We start from the raw sequence: 8,030 nt of genomic DNA on the forward strand, positions 1-8,030 counted from the left end.
CCTGCATATCCATTCAGTAATTATTCATTAGAAAACATTTAACGTCACAGTGAATTTCACACTAGGCAGTCGAAACACAATAGAGGAGATTTGGCCTATTTTGGGGTGAGGAGCTGGGGAGGGGTTGGCTGTACAGAGGAAGGGGGAAGGCGAAGGAGGGGGGGAGGAGGGGAGCAGTATTTGTCTGATCTGAGAACCTCTGAAACGGGGCCGTCTTGAGACAACGGGACAGACTAAATAGTGCATTAACGGTCTGTGCCCCGCTGCTTGCTGTGACACTCATTTAGTGTGCCCCGAGGGCGAACAATAGAGGCTTGTTCTTAGCAATCCTGTGTTGTAATTTGGACTTCATTACTTTGCTCACACGGGGCCCCATGGAAGGATAGAGGAGGCTAGTCAGATGAGAGTGTTTTTTTCCACCTGTCAGCCCCACACCCCAATGCTCTCGCCCCTCTCCTCAACAATACCCCTCACCCCGTGTCCCCACCAATAACCCTCACCCGACCCCCTTCCCACAGCCCTCCCTCCTCCCAGCCACCCACTTTAAGCCAATGAGACAGGTGAACAATATCATTGAAGGAACCCTTTTTTGGACGTCAGAATCAATCTGGCGATGTGATGGTAGTGGTGCTGGTGTGGGGTATCTGTGACACCCCCTTTCTTCATGGGAACAAACTTCTCTCAGGGCAGCACAAGCAGACAATATGCTGGGACAGCGTGACTTAGGGATCTGCCATACAGTATTACAAGTAATAACATGAACAGATAAGCTCCTGTCAAGAGGAGGATTATTGAATTCAGTGGTGATGATAATGCTAATGTTCAAGGTTTTCATTCAGTGCACTGACAAAATCTAAACATCTGCTGTTTTCCATTCAGGTTGCCTTTGATGTCCTGCAGGTATTTCTTTTTAAGGAAGCTGTCTGCAGCATGCACAAGTGTTTCAAATGACACTGTGCTGGAAAGGCTGAACATTGAATGGGCGTTCTCTGTCCAGAAGGACAAGAAAAAAAGAGTCAAAGAAAGCACTTGACTCTAGACAAAAACGTATCCTTGTTCATATGCTATTTGTAGCTTTATATAATACAAATCTAGTGCACTGGGTGCATACTGGGTGTAATTGTGGTGTAATTGTAGTTAATTAAACAATCGGCGGCCCAATCACATGCACAGCGGAAAGAATGATTATGCAATGAATCCACTAAGCCATTGTCAGATCAGGTGAATTGGTTTGCTACCTCGGAGCACAACCAATTGTATTTTAATTAAGAGATGGTCCCTCATCTTGGTCTAGAGTGTCAGTGTTGCCTGAGACAGGGTGACCTCATCTGCGTGAGAAGTAGAGATGGCTTCAGTCGAGGGCGGGGGGAGCTGCTGCTGCTAGGACACTGCAGTTTACCAACAATGTGACAGGAACGTTTATCTCCCTCTTATCTGTCTGATTGCCGGATGTGTTGGTCATATTTCCATTTTTAGAGCCTTATAACTGAAACGTTTTTACAGTCACTATTGTGATGGGATTAAGAGAGAGACTAATTCTGTTTTTAAATTTGGTTTGCCGTTTTTACACTTACACTTAGTTTTGAATAGATGAAACAAACGACATAAAACGTGTTAATTGACTGAGCGTTAGAGGTGCTGGTAGGTGGATTTTGTTAACTTCAAACCGATCTAGGCTAGCTATTTCCCCTTGTTTCCAGTCTTTGTGCTAAGCTAAGCTAACTGGCTGCTGGCTGTAGTTTCATATTTAACTTAGTATGACAGAGGTATCAATCTTCTCACCTAACTTTAAGCAGAGTGTGACTTACAATGGGATAAAGATCCTTTTAGCCTTCAGGAACTGGGTCTTAACCCACAACACAAAGAACATAAACCCACACTGAACTGTCAAACGTCCTGTACCAACTTTGAAACTCTTTGACAGCACTTATATTATGACAACTAAACTGCAGCAAACAATATAAAATGAAACACAGCTGATGACGAAATGAACACATTACAACACAAGAGAAAACTCCAACCTGCATTTCTGAAGTTGTATTATTCTGCTGTCAGATGCAGATTTTCAAAAAGGATCCAAACAGCGTGTCCTCCTGTGTCTGCTTGCATGAAGACAATCAGTGGACCTGTAAGCACTGGATTGTTGACAGTTAGTTGGCAAAAGTCCAGCTTCTATAACACTAATAAAAAACCCATTTACTGTCTTCTCCCCTGGTTTTTAGCAGCTCATTCATCCAGTAAGGTGCAGTCAAAGTAGTGTTGGTGATGCTGCGTGGAGGCCTGTGTGCACATATGCTCTTCCACACCATCCTGACTCAGGCTCAGTGCACTGTGGGCCGGTGCTTAATCATTCATACCATGGGAGGTGGATGGACAGGGAGGTCTAACTCAGTGCTTACCTGGGTATCTACTGCTCTACTGAGTGTAACATAACAATACAGAAACAAGATCCAAACCACACCAGTCCAACCATCCCCCTTTCCCTCTCTCTGTCTTCTCTCTCTAGCTCCATTACATCACTGCAACAGTGTAAACCCCCCCCCAGTCTCCTTCTTCCCTGCTGACACAGTCTAGATCTGGTTACTGATCTTTGATTAGATGGATACATTACAGGCTGATCACCAACTGCTTCATTACTCAGTATAACAACGCTGGTCAGGGGGAGCACCATTGTTTTGAGCGGGCAGACTGAGCTACCAAGGCTAAGAGCTTCTGTACAATGCTACGGGGTTGATGCCCAAATGCAATTACCACATGTTTTGCTTGGGTGGAAACAATTATCAACTGGTACTACTCACCAGATTTAGACTGTGGGTGGAAGCCTGCCGTTGGCCGCCTATTTTATGCTGGCATTCTCCTCCCCTTTGGCTATCTGCACAAGGCCGTCGTTGCATCCTGTGCTTCGCGGTGCCTAAGACGATTGTGATTGGTTTAAAGAAATACCTTTTTCTCCCCATACCAGAATGATAATGTGTAGATCCAGACCTTTCTTTAGCACTAACACAGTGCTGTGGAGATTGGTATGGCTATGCGAGACTAATCATCAACTAACAGCACCTTTAATTCAAGTTCATCCAATAGCATTGAAATGTCCATGTCTATGAGTCTACAGTCATTTTTGTTTGACGATGAAGAAGTGACAGGAAATAAAAGGAAAGAAAGATGGAAATGTCTGCTATCAAAGGTCCTTGGCCGGACCAGGGCGATTTGTGGTCAGCACCTTTAACCCAGCGTGCCTCCTAAAGGTTTAGTGTAGGATTCAGGGGGATTTATTGGCAGACATTTTAATATAATATTCGTAACTTTGTTTTCATTAGGGCATAATCACCTGAAACTAAGAATTGTTGTGTTTTCTTCAGCTTAGAATGAGTCCTTCATGTCTACATTGGGGGGCAGGTCATCCTCGCGGCATCCGACATGTTGCACCGCCATGTTTCTACAGTAGCCCAGAGCGGACAAACCAAACACTGGCTCTAGAGAGGGCCTTTTGCTTTTTGAAGTTGCCTGAAGGCCACCGTAGTTGTCTGAATCTGCTGACTCACCGACTGACTTCCTGAAAGTGCTGAGCCTAGACTTTGTTTTCATGCTATTCGGATAGATAACAATAAGACATAAATGGATAATCATATATTAAATTGGAGGATTTGGTACAGGAATTCAAATTTCTTGTGAAGCTTTTTTGTGAACAAGATGACCATGTCTTAAAATAGCTGTGCCTTGTGAAGAGGGTGGGAGTGTTTACTTCTGATAGCTGGTAACCATTACAAAACAGCCCTCAAGGTAACACAGTTGTCCATTTTCTCTGCTCTAGTGACCTAAATGTAGGAAGAGATCAGGCTTCACTCAATGTATGGATTAATTAATGCTTGGAAAGCTTTCAGTCAATTGTCTATGATGGGTGACCAGTTGAGTGTTCATCAACACTTTTGAATTATTCACTCTTCACTCCAGAAAAGTTGTCAAGGTTACCTCTGCCATCGCCCCACCTCTCCCCCTGGACCAGCGGCCCAGCAATGCTTGTCCAATCTTAACAAGCTTTGTGCTACCCACTGGGCTCTGATTCAGCACGAGACCCGGCAAATCCAATTACACAGGAGTCAGAGAGGTTGATTTTCCCATTATAGATTCCATGCTGAGAATGAGAGCTGATGATAACACTCACATCAAACCACTACTGCCCCCTCTCTCTCTCTCTTCTCTCCTTCTCATTTTGTCTCCATTTCGCTGTTTCCCTCCCTTTATTTCCCCCTCTCTTCCTATCTAATTCCTCTTTTTCGAAAGACCTTCTTTCTTCCCCTGTCCCTTTCTTTGGATCTATCCTTCTTTCATAGTCCATTATTCTAATTTTTCAGAGCACCGTAACGAGGCCCCGTCATCATTTCAGACCCAAAATGCGGGTGTCAGTGAGGTTACTTCATACCCAAAATTGGACATTTCTTTTTACTTATGTATTGTATATGTCTTGGTTAATAGACGAGAAGGATATGCAACATCATTATGCCGTTGTAAGTACTTATTATGTCCCAGTTTGATGTACTTTACCTTTAAATAATACATTGCATTACACTCGATTTGACCATTTTCTTCACCCATCACCCGCTTATGCGCCAGGAATAAAATATTTGTCAGCTCAAATAACCCCTGAAAGGTCATTGCAGAAACTAAATGCACAGTAATTCAGACAACTTGACTTAGGGGTGTCTGAGTGCCATCCTTAGGGGACACCATGTGCCTGCTGTGACACATAAAAAAGTTACTAAGAGCTCTTTTGGAAATGAGGCTCTTTTAAACTCAATCGAGTGTAGAAAAGGAAGAGGACTTCTGCTCCATCTTTACCCTTTAGGGCACTTAAAAGGACTGACCTCGCCTCAGACCAGAGGCTTTGGTGTTGACACAGGTCACTCAAAGGTCAACGCCATTGACCTCTCTAAACCTTCAAGATATGTTCTTCTGTGATCCTGCAGGACAATAGGGAGTGTGAAGTCCAGCAGTCTGTCCGGAGAGGTCACCTGCAGTGTAGGAGAGAGAATGGTGGGACCTGGAGGGGCATTCAAGCTTGACAAATATTGGCTAATGCTCTGAAAACTCATGGTTTTGAAGTCTGGCAGTGGATAAAGAAATATTTAATACAATGTGAAAATACTCCATTTGAATTAAAAATCCTAAGTAAAAGTGCATAAGAATTAGTTGCAAAACATACCTTAAGTATCAAAAGTAAAACTATTCATAATGTAGAGAAATGCCCCCTTTGAAAGATATATTATTATATATTATATGTATTTTTATACATATTTTAACTATTTAATATATTATTGGACAGAATAATCTATAAAAATGTATCATATCGTATAAGCTGATCATGTTGTATTTAAAATCTTAATCTGTAAAAGTAAGATTTCCCTTTGAGTTGCAGTGGAGAACTATAAAGTAGAACGAAATGGAAATACTCACAACATTCCACTTGTTTGAGTAGCAATCCAATAACGAGCATTAATTAGTAGACTGCATCAATGCATCAACTTTTGTGCATTAAGTGGACATCTAAAAATGTCACCAAATAAAACAAAAACCGTCTACATGGCTTTACATTGCAAGGGATTATATGTTGCTTCTTGTTTTGGTTTGTGATTTGGGTGAACTGACCCTTTAATAGAACTTTATTATATCATAACTATAACAGTGTTGAGTTGCACTTAAAGGATTTAACTGTTCCATTTCGACTTCTGTTAGCACACTATCATAATACTGTATAGAAACAAAAGAGTTGAAAGACGATATATAAAAACTTTGTTGTGACATTTGATCATTGTTTTGTCATGTCTTCCCTCTGTGAAGGTGTAAATACACCCAAACCTGATGTAAGTCGTGTCAGACTGACTGACCTTTGACAGGACAACCGGAGGCCTGACAGTCTGCTCCGGCCTCATTGGAGCCTTTGGCAGGACACTGATGCTGCACCTTGGCTAAGCATGGCTGACAGCAGTTTCCACTGTGTGTCCAGAGGGTCACTCTGGGTGACACCTTGTTCTGGGGGACACTGTGTCTCTGCCTGCAGAGGAGATTAGAGGGAGCGAGCTGACCTCGTTCTCAGGGGGGCTGATGTGTTTTCAGTAAACACTTGGTGCAAGACAAAAACACAGGCCAACCCTGAGGCGGTGAGCCCATTGTTTCCACATTACTCCTGAACAGGCATGAGTGAGGAGGGCCTTCACTGTGTGTTCCTGAGCTGCAGTGAGTCCTCGTGCTCGTTCCTGAATGCATCACACAAGCTCTCGGAGTCATTGCCATTGACTTAATAGTCCGAAAACAAATACCCAAATAAATAGATAAATAAATAGCACCTTACTTTTTAATATCACCACTATGCTAATATCGACTAGAGGCCTGCATAGGTGCACAGGGACAGAATAATAAAAACACCTGACAATAAAAGATATACAGTACTTTTCAGAAGCTCATAATGTGGCTTATCCATTGCATAACAAATGATGGAAAGCAGTAAGAGGGAAACAAAAGAAACCTTCACTGGCAAAGGGAAACAGTTGACACAAGTAGAGTAAATCTTCATCAACATTTCCTGTTAGACCTTTAGCTGTCAGGGAGTGACAGTGAAAGGTCTCACGGTATGTCCAGAGCTTTGTGAAGTGGTGTGGAGTGAAGACTGATCTAATCTTATCTAATCAACTGTATTTACAGAGGTGAATACTAGTAACGATACAATAGACGAACACCATACAGTAAGATATGCAACATGATATTTGGTTAACACTACAAACTTAATTAAATTGATTGACAATAAGTCTACTACCTAGTCTTACCGAAAACAGATTTTCAAACTTGCTTTTGATTAGTGCTGTTATATTGTATTTCCAAGAGGGCTGCATTGATCCATTTTCCACTAATTTTCTCCATGAATCAATTGATCCATGATTGTCTATAAAATAGTTTTTTTAAAGCGTTTTTTTTTTTAAATCATAATTTCCTTTCATCATATTGTTTTTTTTTTTCAGACCAACACTCCTAAACCCAAAGACATTCAGTTCACATAAGACGAAGCACATCCTCACAAATGAGACTAAATGAAATGTTTTGCTTTGTTGTTTAAAACAATAATCAAATTATTAATCAGAATAGGTGACGATTATTTTACTGTCACTCAACTAATTGCGTCTGCCAGTTGGATGTTTCTTTTGTCCAACCCCTGCAGCTGGCACTTACTCAGACTAATATATGAATGAACTGGTTAAGAAACATCTGGCTGAAGTGAACCTGTGGCAGTTTTAGGCTGCGCAATGTTCATCCTGCTACTGCAATTATACCATCATCATCCTACTGTTGACCTACTGTTGCCTTCCATACACACTATGAGCACACAGATCACAACTCCGCGGGCTTTAGGACCTTCAGGATCTGCTCTCTGAGGATGGTCCTGTTTTTGTCCGTTACGTTCATGCATGTAATCATTGATTGTGCCTATTGTGACAGGCCGATTTACCATCTGTAGGGTCCCATGGGGCTGATACTGCTGCTGTCACTGCAGTCTCCCTACAGACTTCAAGGAATTCCCCTTTAATTTCCGGCTGCAAATTTAAATCTCCAACAGGTTTCACAAGTCTGCTATATATTAAAAAAAAAAACTTCTTGTTTCATCTCATTCAGAACTTCAGACGTTTTCACTTGTCGACTCCAGAAAGATTTATGTCATTCCTGATGTCCTATCGAATCATAAAACAGATTAAAGTGAAATATTTAAATTGGAAGACAACCCATTAAATGTTTCGTTAATCAAACAATCTAAAACTGTAACTTGTCCTTTGTGGGGAGTGGACCCCTGGAGTTCCCATGAGGACCCCTGGGGTCCATGAATGCCTGCGATCAGATTGGCCTACTAATGTATTTCTCTCAGAAATCGTGGAATATGTAATTAAACAAACAAATACAAACGCCGAGAGCTGCTTTTCAACACTAATCGTCTTTTTGCATACAAAGACGAATCCTCCACCTACGGACATGGGGGGGGGGGGGGGGGG

This window comes from Anarrhichthys ocellatus, unplaced genomic scaffold, assembly GCF_004355925.1.
Source record: "Anarrhichthys ocellatus isolate YVR2014 unplaced genomic scaffold, GSC_Weel_1.0 scaffold17, whole genome shotgun sequence".
Taxonomy (NCBI): domain Eukaryota; kingdom Metazoa; phylum Chordata; class Actinopteri; order Perciformes; family Anarhichadidae; genus Anarrhichthys; species Anarrhichthys ocellatus.